The sequence below is a fragment of the Oryzias latipes genome, chromosome 20, assembly GCF_053564925.1.
Source record: "Oryzias latipes strain Hd-rR chromosome 20, Olatipes_Hd-rR_3.1".
Lineage (NCBI taxonomy): Eukaryota > Metazoa > Chordata > Actinopteri > Beloniformes > Adrianichthyidae > Oryzias > Oryzias latipes.
In genome coordinates, this window is record NC_136256.1 from 18,013,411 (window position 1) to 18,027,736 (window position 14,326).

A 14,326-nucleotide genomic window follows, 5' to 3' on the forward strand; every position below is an offset into this window, starting at 1 on the left:
AGGGTAATTTGAACCATTGGAGCGATGTTTAAGGTTTTGGAAAGGTTTGCATCTATGAAAGTGTAATTTATTTATTTTTTTTGGTAAAACATCAGGGTGAATTAATCATTTGCAGTAAGATGATGTAAACTGAGAGGTATAAAGATATAAAAATTGATATAAATCAGTTTTACCTTAAAAAAAAGTTAAAGAGGAAAGAAAACACAATTGTTGAGTCTGACTTTTGTTTGACATGAATTAATCTTTTTTTAATGTGGGAAAATCCACTTTTAAAAACTACAAAGTCTTTTGTTTTATCAGAATTACTTAAAACCTAAATGCTATTTTAGCTAAGGTTAAAACTGAATACCAACAAACTTTCTGTTTGTTTGACAAAAATACTCCTTTTTTAAGGACAGTTGGATTCTTTAGTTTTTCTTGCATGATAACACTCTTGTCTAGTGTTAGTAGGAACTGAAGGCTGTGACAGACTGAACTTCTGATGCCTATGGCTGTGTTTGTCACCAGACTCACACTTTGTGGGTTTAGCGGTCCATTAAAAGTCTCCGCACATGCAGAGGAGCTCTACCGCACCAGGAGGTGTGAGAAAAAGAAGGATGCTGTCAGAGTCAGAACACCATGTTAACTATCCCACTTTCTTTTTCTCTCCTGTTTGATTTCCATCACTCACTCTTGGTACAAGCGCTCGCCTGAAACGCATGGCCGTATTTGTAAACAGAAATCAAACAACTTTGAGACCGATATGCTCTCAGGCTTTAACTCTTGAGCGTGAAGAGATTTGAAAATTAAGGAAAACCATGCCGAATAAAAGTTCTGATGATTAATATAATCCGCATATTGACAAAGCAACACTCAGGTATGTGTGTGAGTGTGCATATTTGTGTAGGAGGATGGAGGTGGCTGTGTGAGCATGCTCTATCTGCTGTTTCCTCGACTGGTAATCAGCCAAACACATTGCAAGTCTGCTATGATTTGCCCCCCAGTGTGTCTTCAGTCTGAACGCCTCAGAGTAAGTCAGTGTTTTTCAGACAAACATGCATGTATTTATGTGTTATTCGATTTATAGAGCATATACTGTACGCCTGCTTATGTCACATTGTCTGCATGCAGCTGTGCCTGACTAGACTGTATGTCTGTTTCTGAGAATGTATTTTTGCTTCCTGTGCCTTCCCCCTTGCTGAGGGGTAGCTATGTGCCGGGTGAGGTTTACACAGGTTTTGTGCGCGTGCATATGTGTGTGTTCACTCCAACAGATGTGCGCATCGTTCCGGATGGGGAATACAACTCCTTGGACATTTAATCTAGGGGGAATTTCACGCTAGTTACTGCTTGTCATCAAACGTTTCTAGCGTAAAATGCAGCAGCAATCTTTTATTGGCGGATGTTCGGGACGAATTCACCGTCAGACCTCAGAGTTCTCCTCTGCCCTGCAGCCAAACTGCGAGTGCGTGCAGAAGCAGAGGGAAGAAAAGAGGGGAAGACACCACTAACAAAGTTTGTCTCCGTTTTGATGCTTTCAAGCTGAGAATTAGAACCCGGAGCGTTTAGGTGTGTGTGACAGAATTAAAGTGCAAATTCAAACTTTCAAATGTTGATAAACACTGACATGGAGCTCTTTTTATGCACCCAACCTGTTATATCTCTCACTCGCAAACCCAGATCTGATTCTAACCTTAGGGGAGGACTGATCCACTATATCTTCTATTCACTTAGTGAGCCGCAGCTGCTGGCCCTATTATTGCGATTTCATATGTGTCTGCATGTCTCTTTCTATCTGCCTACACCAATCTATGGGTTCTATCCAAACCAGCTTTAGCAGGGCACGTATTTTACATCCATCTTAGTGACACGGATGTTCAGGTGCTTCATTGCCAAATGTGACCTGGGTTTCCTTATAGTGCATGCCACAGACCCCCCAAAAATATTATATTTCCGCGCCATCCTCACTGAGAAAAAAAATAAAAAACTGTAAAATTCAAGCTTTGGAAGTCAGAACAAACGAAAACGCTCTTCTGTTTCTGAATTTTAGCATTTAGGTTTGCAGAGAAAAACAAAAGATACATTTGTTTGATGGAGTGATCCTTAAGCTTTCAAATTTGAGCCCTTAATGTTTCGACAAGCTGTTCAGTCAGATGTTTTTTGAGGACATTGTAAATGGCAGGCTGTCTCTGAAATACGTTTGCTTGTTTTACCTGACCCACTTTTCCCTTTTCTGTGTGTGTACTTATGCATGTGCGTCTGTGTGTGTTTGTGTTGCACTGTCCCTCTTTGCTCAGAAGGTTGTAAATGTAATCTCAGACACATGTTACTCCGGCTGATATTTTTCAGATTGATGTCAGTTGCGATTAGCATATCTCCTGCCAAGACACAGGAGTGCTCTTTCAAGTTTGGCCTCATACACACTTACTCAGAGTGACACACACACACAAACGTACGCGAACCGCTGGTTAAACATACCTCAGCTGCCATTTTGAATGATTGCACAATGATTATTTGATGCAGTGATTTATTTTGAATGCAGCCTGTAAATAAAGTGAAGCGCCAAAAGATGAGAAATTTGACTGACAAGCTCCAAAAGGAAAATTTTACCCCAAGATAATTTCCTGACAAACCTCTTCCAGGAACATATTATTACACGCTGGCCCTAAAAACAAATTTTTAGCACTTCTTGGCCTGCAAACCTCATGTTTTTCTGTGTCCTTTTTTAAGTGCAGCCTTGTAAAGGCAGTTCTGGACAAAAACTTGTTGCGGAAAAAGTTTCATTAGCAGTCATTTCATGCATTGGAATGGAGGAGTCTGCCTCTAATATAAGACAGCATGAAAACTGTGCAAAAGAAAATTGTTTGCCCTTTCTGAAGAGCAAACGGTTGTAAGGGCTTCAGAACACACCTCTGGTACAACGGAGAACACAGGGGTCCCACTTTCTCCTCTCCCACCTGTCTTTCCTTTGCCTCTTCTTCACACCTCCCTGACCCTGATTTCCCTAAACCTGCCCCGTGGAATGGTAGAATAAGTGCCAACAGGGTGTGAGGAGAGGAGAAATAGAAAAGCCTGATAAAAGTAGTTAGAAGAAGAAACAATTGGCTGAATGCTCAGTGACAGAAAGAGGGAGGAAGACAGATGCAGAGAGGGCGAGAGAAGATGAGAATATATATGCTGTGGCCAGTGTTGTGAGACAAGGCAGGTTGCTGTCACCTTAAAAATGACTGTAATAAAAGTGACCGTCGGAAGATGGATCTGGTGATTTTGGCTTGCTAATCAGTCATCTGTGAAGAGGACCACAGCCCCAGATTCAGCCGCCGCCTGACATTTCTTGATTGATGCCTGCGCCCGATAAAAAAGGGCCCATTAACTGTCGTCCTATTAAACTGGGTGAAATGGGGGGAAAAAAAACCTCCTCTCCCACTCAGTTTTTGCTGATCTGCCCTTCATTTCTTTCAGGTTTTCGTACGTATTTCTTTTCTTTTTTTTTTTTTTTTTCTTATCAGTTCCGCTCTCACTGTCAAAGCAGTTCTTGGGGTAATGCTGGGATTGTGAGGTTGATGTTAATCAGCGAGGCCTTGCTTGTGTTTGTGTAAGCGGACGTCACACGCTGTACGTGAGTGCGGTTCTCCCAATAGAACCTGCCAGTCAATGAGAGGCCTAAACGCACCGGTCAACCCCGGTATTCATGGTTTTTTTGTTTTGTTTATTTATTTGCTTTCTTCGTTAAAAATGCCAATGAACCTTGAAAAAGAAAATTGGTGATGTCAAAAAGTGTCTGACCTCAAACCTTATTTTTGCCACATGACATGTGCAGGAAAAAAAATAATGGCCTCACAGCTGAATCTCAAATCTCCTCATCTCTACTCCCCTCTCTTAGACACACACACACTCACACACACAAAGATTGCCTGCAATAATAATAACCCCACAGACGACAGCTTCAGCCCCCACCATACAATCCTTACTTCCCCACCTCCCCCCCCATCACCACCACATACAATCAAACAAAGCCTCACTCTTACCTTGCGCATGACCAATCCTTCCATCTTTCCCTCTTTTTTTTTTTTTTACTCCACCACTCTATCTATGCATGCTCTTCCCTCTCTGCAAACCCAACCACACCTAGAAGCAACACCTTGCACTCTTCTGACCGGCCCACAGCCTACAGCGCGGCACTCACACCCCCAATATATCCAGCCCTGGTCTGCCGTTTTTCCCATCTATCCCTTTTTCTCTGCCCCAGTCTCTTTCCCCCTCTCTCACTCTCCCTTTCTCTCCTCTCCCTCTGTCTTTCCCTCTCCCCTCGCTCCTGGCTGGTGCTGGTGAAATATCAGGGCAAACGGATTCCAGCTTTTTTCTCTGGCTCAGAGGGGTTGTTCTGTGCGATTTGGCCCTGGGGTGCATTTCAGCGCTTCAGATGTGAGAGACACAGAGAGAGGAGGCAATGGAGGGAAAGAAAAAGGAAGTGTGTGTTTGTGAGGGTGTGGGAGACAGACAGATAGAAGGATGGAAAAGGAAAGGATGCACAGCAAGGGCTTATTCTTTCTCTGTGAGGGGCAGTGAATGGTTTTCGAGCGGCAGGCGTTTGACCAGGCTTGAACCAGCAACTTAGGGATGTCTGTTGGGTCTTCGTAGTTTGCGGAGGCCTTGAGGTTATCTCCGTACATAACTAGGACAATCCACCTCCATGACAGGTGTGCGGCCATCTTGGAATCCCTCTGTGGATTCGAGCATGTCTGCATGCCGGTGTAGAAATGGACCAGATGAACAGCTGCAGCCCAGACATTTCAGAGCTTTAAATGAGGTGAAAATGTGTTTAATGAAATGTGCACAGATTTTTTCTGAGCACAGTTTATTGCAGAATGATTGTTTTCTTTTTGTTTATAATTTCTTTTGAGCTTTCAATTACATAACAATGTCACTAAAAACATTTGTGTATTTTTCATGCAAGTTTCAAAAAAAAATTTTCTGTGGTATATTGATGAAAATTATTTTTTAGATTTGATGTTTCTTGGTACTTAATTACTAAAATCTGCCGTTTTTAATAATCATATTAATTAAATATATCATTTAATTGTATCTCACATATATGCATTTATTTTAGTATATATATAAATATACATATATGCTGTTAAAGATTTGTTTAGTGCGTTGCTTCTTCTTGTGAAATCAGTGTATTCTTAGTCACCTTTTTTCCATCTCCCTGTGATCCCAGTAGTTACATTTGAGGTCAGGGGACACACACACACACACGCACACATACAAATGCACACACCATCTAAGAGAAAGACACATAGCTTTCAGAAGAAATCACAGTCGAACTTCCCTGTGTGGAATGATTCTGACATTTTGTTTGGGAGAAATAGCATTTAATTGAAGGGAGGAGCGATACGGATGGCAGTTATGCAACCAAGGGAAAATGTCTACATTTCAACCCAAATTGAAAACATAACAAAGTTTGTGTTCTTGTGTGAGTCGGTGTGCAAATGTATTTGTGTTGAAAGCAAATGCTTTCATCTTTCTTCCAGATGTAGACACTATGAAAATGATCGATATGATTAGAATAAATCAACCTTTTTCCAATTAACGTTTTTGTCGGTTTTGCATATAAAATTTCAAAATCTTTTAACTTTAAAACCAATTTATGTTTCTAGTGGGCCTTGAAACAGACTTAAAGATTAACTTTTGAATTTCATTTTAAGGATATACCTGCTTTTACAAAAAATAGCTCTATTCCTGTATGTTAACATTAATTTATTTGTAAAAAAAAAAAAAAAAAAAAAAAAAAAAGAGTTTTTGGCCTTAAATCAAATTAAAGGTCAGAGGTCAGATTCTCACATACAGCAGGACTCTGTGGTGGCCTTCAGCTCCAGTAGGTGTTTACAGAACAGGCCGCTTGAACTCTGGTCATCAGGTTTAATGATGGTCACTAAGAGAGGAGGATGAAGAGTCCTTATAAGGACTCCTCTGCTGCAGTGATAAAGCCAACGAGCATCTTTCAGGGGTCACGTCATGCCTCAAAAAGAAAAAAAAAAAAAGATGATCCCTTTCCCTTTTTTGTATCCGTACTCTGAATTTTCTTTCAAGCATTGACAATGTCTTTGGGCTGACTTGTTTAGCTTGTTAGATGCAGTCCAGGCAGTAGATTGTGGATAAGCTCGCAGCTGAAAAAGGAAGTCGGTCAAAACTGCTTTTTTGACAAACAAAAATTTCTTCGCAGTAGAAAAAAAATGTCATTATGGTTTTAATGAATTAATTAAAGCAATTAACTTCTACAAGGGACTTTTATAAATCTATAAATAATTATTTAAGTTCAGACGTTTCTCTTAGAATTACTTAGACATTCAAAAAACATTTTTAAAACCTTTTTTTCAAATCCTTTTCAAAAACCTTGTCTGGGGCTTTTTAGACAACATAAATATTTTCTAATTATTACTGCATTTGAGTTTTTTTACTAAACACTGCCAGAGTAGGAAAATATTTTTGCCCTGAAGGTCAAGATGTCAATCTGTTACCACTGGACTGACTCCTCTGTGCTGACTGGGTTATTTGGGATGCCCCACTGAGTGTGCAACGGAAAAGGCAAGGGTGTGGAGATGAAGAGTTGGTTGGGGGTTGGGGGGGGGGGGCACACGGATGGATGGATGATGGGCTAGGAAGGTGGAGGGGTGACAGTCCCCATGAGAGGAGAGCGGGGGCTCTTGGAGATCTGAAAGGACCTCTCAGACCACTTAATTGACATGTTCAAGCTGCTGGGTTGTCATGAAGAAAGCAATTTAATAAGCCATGTAAAGACAGAGGTCTCACTTTCATTAGGCCAATAACTAGCAGGCCTCTTGTAAAGTCAAACTGTAATGTAACATTTTATATCATTTCATTTCATTATTATTAATATTGTTGCTGTTGTCATAAAACAGTTTTTGAATAGGTAAATCCAACATATTTAATTTATGATTACTGGAATCCTTTTTTTGCATTGTTTATAATTAAAAAATATTTATATCTATTTTACATACCATTTTAGGAAACTGTATTCAAACCTGTGCTGTTTTGGTCTGCAGAGTCATAAGGATCTGAGTGATAATCAATGCGGAGTTCAGCGTTTAACTGGGTTTGATTTGACGCGGGTGGGTGTGGATGCGCGCGCTCCTGTCTACTCTGACGAGAGGCGGTCAAATTCACTTTTTTTTGTAATATCTGGAAGACACGCTGCAGACGCGTGCCTATTAAGCAGAGTTCAACAATAAAAGAAGATCGGAATACCAAGAGGGTAAGTGGGAGGAGTGCAGCAGGGCCAAGCGAGGCTGAATGGAAACAACTGTGCGCGCGCGTCTGCGTCAGTGTGTTTGTGTGTGTGTGTGTGTGTGTACTTATATGTTACCTCGTTGGGACCCTTTCTAGTCAGAATTTATGGTCCAGTGGGTTCTTCAGTAAAGCGCTCAGTTCTTGTTTGTTTTTTGCTTTTCTGCTGAGGTGTGATTATGGTTTGGGCTGGACGGCTGGTGATTTGGGTTTTTGTTTTTTTAAACAAATGTGAAGTCAGTAAAAATTACTGTGCGCGTCAGGTTTGCATGCGTTTCAGGTCATTTTTTTTATCTAGCAACTCACCCTTTTCCCCATGTGTCTCGTCTTGCCCCGCATCCTCTTCATGGTTGTATCGAAACTTGTGTATATTTTTTTTTGGATTGGAGGGGGGGGGGGGGGGTATCATGGCAGATTCGACCCCCTTTGCGTCCCAGTCAGATTGTGCTTATCAAATAAGCAGAGCTGCATCGACAGGACCCCTCGCCAGCCTTTGCCCTTACCCCCGTCCACCCCCTTCACCCCTCAGTCTCAAGAGCTACCCCTCCCCACCACCACCTCTCTATCCCTCTCCTCCACCTCCCTGTGTCTTCCCTAGCTCGAGAGCCCCAACAGCTGTGGTCCTGTGTAAATTTTACATGACTGGCACCACCCATTTTTAACCCTTCCGCTTGTCCTTACCCCCCCCCCCACTCTTCCTCCTCCTCCCCCCACCCTCACCTAATATCATGTTGCATATTACTAGAGTTTATGCAACAGCTCATTTGACGGCGCGCACCGGCTGTCCAGCTCCATGCGTCTAGGGGTTGGGCATTTGCATGTGTGATTGCAGCGCCTGAAGGGGCTCGGCCGTGGGATGCTGAAGTGGGATACTTCGGCGTGCAGGTGGAAGATATAGAACGGGGTCCTCCATGGAGTTCAGGAAGGGGAGGTGCGCAGAAACGACTCCCCTTGACCCCCCCCCCCCCATCCTCCTCTCCCCCTCCGAATGCTGCGCAAACCCGTGTACACCCGCTTTGATTTTGATTAGAGGCACTCGTCTAATTGTGGTCATCAGGACTGTCCGCGTTCATCTGGAAGCACTTTGACATATAAGCATCAAAAATCGGACTTGGAGAAAGCTTCAAGGCCAAGGGTGCCCATGGGGGAGGGATGCAGGGGGGGTAGGGGTCAATATGAGGAATTGTTTTATTTCCCTGTAATTTCAAGTAAATTGTCTGAACAAAGGTTTCACTTGTATCACCTCAGTCACAGCAGGAAGAAATTCTAAATCAATGACAAAAAAGAGAAAGAAAGAAAAAGAATATTGAAAATCCCAGGGGCATAATCCAATTAAATCATACCCCCTTGATGTAAGGTGCTGTTTTTAGTCCTCCACGTGAAAATGTTAAAGAAGTTCTGATCTTGGACTATAAGGCAAAAAAGCAGCTCTTTGTTTTTAGCCCATGCAGGCGCAATAGCTTTCCTTTTTTTCTGCTCTTCTCTTTGCTTTTTTTTCCCTCTCCCTCCCTCTCTTTAAAAAGGGAGCGGAAGAGTGGGCTGATACCGGTCTCATGTTGCGTATGGATTTTCGTTTATATAATCGATTGAAATGACCCAATACATTGATTTTGGGTTCAGTGTTTTACAAACAAGCGTTTATGGGTCTCGATTTTATGTTAGGGAAGATTCCAGTGTGCCACCGTTGCGCACAGAAGTCAAGATAGTTGATTTGTAAATAAATACCTGAATACAAACAAAAATAAATATCTTATTGTTTCATGTTTTTTAAAGACAAAAAAAATCTGATTTAGGAGTTGAGAAAAAAGAAAAAGAAGGGGGAAACAGACTTTAAAAAGACAATATTGTGCTGCCTCTCTCCTTAATCAAATAAAGTGGTGTAAAAAATAACGCGCACACACGCGCACGCACGCACACACAAAAGCATTTCCTTCCCTCTGAATTTCTCCTTGAATTATATGCCATCACTAGTGTGTGTGATTGCGGAATATTAAATTAAAGTGGGATAAGTCCGCACCGAGGCGGGCTGCGTCCAATCCGCAACTCATTTCCCCTGTTGTAGCACCGCATCACTGCGCTCCTCTCTTTTCAATGACAATGTGCCAAATCTGGGCATTTTGAAAACACTTTCCATATGCTATTATCGGATCGCTACTGAGCAAGAGAAAGACAGAAAAGAAGGAAAACGGAATGCTTTATACCAAAGGTACCACGAGACTGCATTTTTATGTTTCTTCTTTTTGCTCTGCCTTATTTTAGTTTGGGAAAATTAAAAAAAAACACAAAGGTAAGAGAGGGCGAATTTTAAGTTTTTACACGACCGTTGCTGAGTGGCTTTAAGGGCTGAAGGGGAAAATGTCTCCATAGTTTAATGGTTTGTAGGCAAAAACTTTAGCTTGTTTTATTGTTTTCCTTCTTTTTTCATGTTTTATGGTTCTCAGTAATTGCCGCTTTCTTCTTTTTTGGACTTTTTCTTCTGAGGCTGAGCTGAAAGAACATGTAGTGACACCTTTATTTTTTATTTTTTATACTTCTGCTCTTTTGTAGATTGTATTTGTTAAAGTAAACGATTTCATGGATTTTTTATGAATTGAGATATATTCTGATTTCTTGGATTATGTACGGTCTGTCCGATTGATTTTTGCGCAAATTTCAACATTTTTGTAGCGGTTTTCTTGACTTTACCTGCACATCCTGGGAGAAAGGCTCACATTGGTGTTATGCTTTAGAGAGTGTCACTTGTTATTGTTTGTTTTTAGGGCCTTTCTGGGGCTTGTTTTTGCGTGTTGAGTGGGCTTGTGGGTCACTGTGGCAGGGTTGCGGGTCAGAGCTGGGAGCTTTTTTGGCGTGCTTTTGTGTCTGCCCCGGTGAGGCGGAGGGGGTCAGCTCTGTAACCCCATGAGGGCGCCGACGCACTGGACAAACAAGGCGGAAGTCCGATGGACATCCACTAAAAGAAAAATTAATTTGAGCAGGTGTTTGGACTGGATGGATAAAATAACTTAGAACTTAAGACATTTATTAAAAAATGTAACAAATTGAGCAAAAGCCAAAAATAAATCAATCGAATTTCGACTTTGACCTCATCAAATATTGATTGATTGATCAGTTGAACAGTTATTTTACATGGCATCATACAGTGATGATGCAGCCAATATATTGATATTTCATGATTGATCCGCTGAAGTGACACAAAATCACTTCAAGGTTTAACTCCTACCTTTAAAAAGAGTATTGATGCATCAGAGCGAGAGGAACTCCTTTAATGCCGGATAATTACACGACAATCCCACCCAAAAATTTTTATTTCACTCATCTTGATCAAAGTTTTCGGTGATCCCACCGTGACGTTGCTCAGCTCAGCTGTTTATTTTCTTTACCCACATAAGTCGCACATTGATTCGTGCGCAAAAGCGCGCACAGCGGTGCCAAACCGGAGAATGCAGATAAAAATCTATAATTAATTGAGGATGCCGCTGATATGGAAATGGGGAGAAATATTAGCTAAGGCGGTCTATTGTCGAGCGGTCCTCCAGAGAAAGAGCATCGTCTGCTGGGAGAGAGGGGAGGGTGGCGGACAGGGGGATTTACAAAACGCAGGAGGTTAAGATAAGCGGCAGTCTGTATCAGCTCTCTAAATCCGCTTTGCACTTTCTCATTTTCTCGGGGAAAACAAACAAAAATAAATAAATAACAGACGCATCTTTGCTGAAAATGGCAGCGGCACGCGCAGCTGTTTAATCACTGGAAAGCTGGAAAGAAGGGCATCCTCTCGCAGAAATGCGCACAGAAAAAGAGAAAGAAATGGGGGGGGGGAAAATCTGCTTTGTGTTCAAATAAGTCCTCCGTTCAAGGTGTAAGAAATGACAAATAGGTCCATTCCGTGCAGCTTTGGACAGATCAATGCGCCACTAGGTGCGCGTCCGTAGCGGCAGCGGGTAGAGCCGACTCTCCAAGCCGTGTGTGAGCGACGCCTCCCAGGGCTGGCAGGCTTAGAGAACCCCCCTGAAGGACAGGGGAGGCAGTTGCAGCAGCAGCGGCGAGAGTAAGAGCCTTGGATCCGGGTGGAAAGTGACGCCTCTGTGTTCATCACCTCGACCCACCCACCCTCTCAGTAAAAGGACCGCTCTACACCCAGAATAAACAGCCTCGGGTCGGGTCGGGCTCGGATCCCTTGGTTTCTTAAGGATCCAGTTGGTATGAGAGCAGTCCAGTCAATGTGGCTGCAAAGGAGACCTTGTACTTCACTTGCCAGCAGCAGCCTTATCATCACATCCCAAGCCCCGGCTCATGCAGTTCAATTCACCCCCAGCTTCGATTTTTTCCATGAAGGCGAACAAGATCTCTTGATTTCCCCCCCGATTGAGACTGTGGAAAGTCTTCCTATTGCCCAAAAGCCTCTATTAAGAAACCGGTGGGGGAAACACAGTAAACGGTTTGCATTGAAAAAGTATACCGCTAAAAGACCGGGGCACTTTGGAAGAAACACTAAATGTAGACGCCAGTGAATTGAGCTTTGAAAGGAGAGGGGGATTTTTGGGTGACCCTGTATTGGATTTTGCAGTTTGGCTCTATTGAACCCACACGGGGCCTCAGTGGTCCCGAAAGGGCAAAGATGACTTTCCAACATGTGGTGGATTACTCTGAAGCTTTGTGGATTGGATTTTTTTAAGCTCAACTGTTTATACGCAGCCCACATGCAGAGATCAGCAGATCGAAAGTAAAATCCCTATTTTTCAGGAAAAACAATATTTCAGCAAAGAATATACAAATCCGCGCGTGGGGTGGATTTTTCTTGTTTTTTTACTTTAAAAATAGATATTTTCTTTAAAGGTGCAGATCCGGTTTGATGCGCATCATGTTGTGGCTCAGTTTATTTTCTTGTAGTTAAACCTATTAGATATATACTTTTAAAAGAAAAGAAAAAAACTAAAAACATTTCAATTATTATTTTCCAGCTGAAACGTTTTCTCTGCGCTTTGGAAAATAGTGCACCTGTTTCATCATCAATAATAAATAAATCAAGCTGATATGGTGGAAAAGAAGACGTATTTTTATTTTCTTTTTATTGTTTTGTGTTCTTTTTTTGCAGGTAAACCTATGACAAATTTGTTTATAAAATATAAAAATAAAACATAAAATGTGTTCTTGGAAGTGTTTCCTAAAGGGAATCCCGATTAGTGTGGAAGAAGCGCGCGCCTATTGTTGTGCGTAATTTGGCCCTGAGCATACAAAAGGGTTTCCAAAGCGCAGAGACCCATGCGGCCGCCAGGGCTCCGTGTGCGCGTCATTTGCAATGTGGAGACTGTTGATCAACTCACTAATTACACTTCTCTCCTCTCTCCCTCCCTCTCCGTCTCCCTTTGCTCCCTCCCTCCTTCTCTCTCTCCTCTCCCTCTCTCCCTCTCTCTCTCCTATTCGCCCTCTCTCTCTCTGTGTCTCTCTACCCATTCCCAGAGTGCATATCGGGAAATAGACACACAAAGACATGCGCACTCAACTTAATCAGCCATTTTTTTAAACAGGGCTAAAACGATAATAATTAGCAGAATAAAGACATATCGGATTTTCATTTCCTTTCCTCCGTTTCCCCCGACCCTCGTCCACAAGAGAAACTGCAAGGCAGCCCGTCGACACGTCGTTTCACCGCCACCGGAACCAAAATAAGGGATAGAGCTCTCTAAGCGCTTGACATTTGTGATTTTACCCCCTTTTTTCCCATTATAAAGTTGGAGGATTATCGTAATTTCCCCTGTTTTTCCACGTTTTTGTTGTGTAATTACGCAAGCCGCTGGATGTGACTGTTTTATAAAATCAAGAGCAAAGAGAGGAGCGGAGGTGACGGTTTGGAGAGGGAAGAAAGTAAGTTTTTTTTTTTTTTTTTCTTCCTTTGCACCTCTCCCTTTAACTTTTATTGAGTAGTTTGGGGTGTTCCGTTTAGGGGTCGGGTATCGATTATCTATCTCGCTGGTGGATCTTTGACTTTTGGGGTTGCCTGGATAACAGGTGTTGAGTTTTTTTGTGTGCCGAATAAGCGGAAATCGTGATGTTAGGGGGGCAACTCCAGTGTTTTGGCCACTGAGAGAAGCAAGTGACAGGATTGGAGGCGTTCTTACGCACGAGTCCTCGGTGGAACAGTACGATACCACGTTCTTATCCACCTTTTTGGAAAGTTCGTACGAATGTTATTGTGGGGTGTATGGATGCAGCGATGAGGTTAGATAGAATGAAAGAAGACGACCGTCCCCCCCCCCACCCCCCTCCTCCCCGCTTCTGTGGCTTTGCAGTGCGGATATGGTGTTGTCTTTCCTGGAGTCCGCTCCCTCGGACGTTTACGCTGCGAGCTGCTTCTTTCTAGTCGTCCGCTGTGCCGTTTCCTCCACTTCCCGACACTTCCTTTCAGTTTCTAACCCTCAGAAATCGCACTTGAAGTCACGAGCCGGACGCACCGCTGCGCACAAGTCCAGCTTTTAACAAGTCGGCTAATATGCACCTTTCCACGACGAGCAGCCGCGGTAAAGCAGCTTCCAGACTCGATCCCCTCTCAGCTATAAGTCATTTTTTTTAATCCCAAGCAAACGTTAATATATTTAAGAATTTCTTAACTAAAACTGCGTACATGCGCGAACCCCTGCCCGCGCACCGTTTCAAAGTCTCACTCCACCGACGCGTGGATGGCTCCATCGCCCAGGAAGGGAGACCGATCGTTGGGCTACCGAGAGCACAGAGAGTCCCCTCAGAGCCAGCCGCTGTTCCAAAGCATCGGCATCCCACTTTATCTGAATTTCTCCCAAATAACACATTTAAGTTTCACCAAAATCTGAAATATTCTCCCTTTTCGCCCTCGTTTTTGCTCCGTGTTTATTTCTTTTGATAATTTATCCAAATTATTTTCCCCAGAGATGGGGTTGTAACATCTTTCCCATCACAACTAAATGCGTTTTGTTTTAGAATAATTCTGAAAAGGAGGGAGAATTTTGTGCGTTTTTTTGCGTTCTTTTTTTTTTTTTTTAAAGATGAGACTTACGGATGGGGACGC

General features: G+C 42.6%; 1 protein-coding gene and 1 long non-coding RNA gene across 7 annotated transcripts in view; one reads left to right on the forward strand and one right to left on the reverse strand.

The window, feature by feature from the left end:
- The window catches only part of LOC110017289 (uncharacterized), a 31,610-nt gene extending 27,419 nt beyond the window's left edge, over positions 1-4,191 (reverse strand). Inside the window, exon 1 of the long non-coding RNA XR_002872385.2 lies at positions 4,008-4,191. This is a non-coding gene — a long non-coding RNA (uncharacterized LOC110017289). The remainder of the gene's footprint in view (positions 1-4,007) is intronic.
- The window catches only part of zfhx4 (zinc finger homeobox 4), a 90,510-nt gene continuing 77,108 nt past the window's right edge, over positions 925-14,326 (forward strand). For 2 of the 6 annotated variants that reach the window (XM_078938959.1, XM_023950365.2), the window contains exon 1: positions 9,266-9,493. The gene's annotated coding sequence lies outside the window, so the exon portion shown is untranslated. Of the gene's footprint in view, positions 1,010-9,265; positions 9,494-12,703; positions 13,150-14,326 lie in introns of those variants that run through there. The other 4 variants (XM_078938961.1, XM_078938960.1, XM_011488831.4 and 1 more) reach the window with 4 other exon arrangements.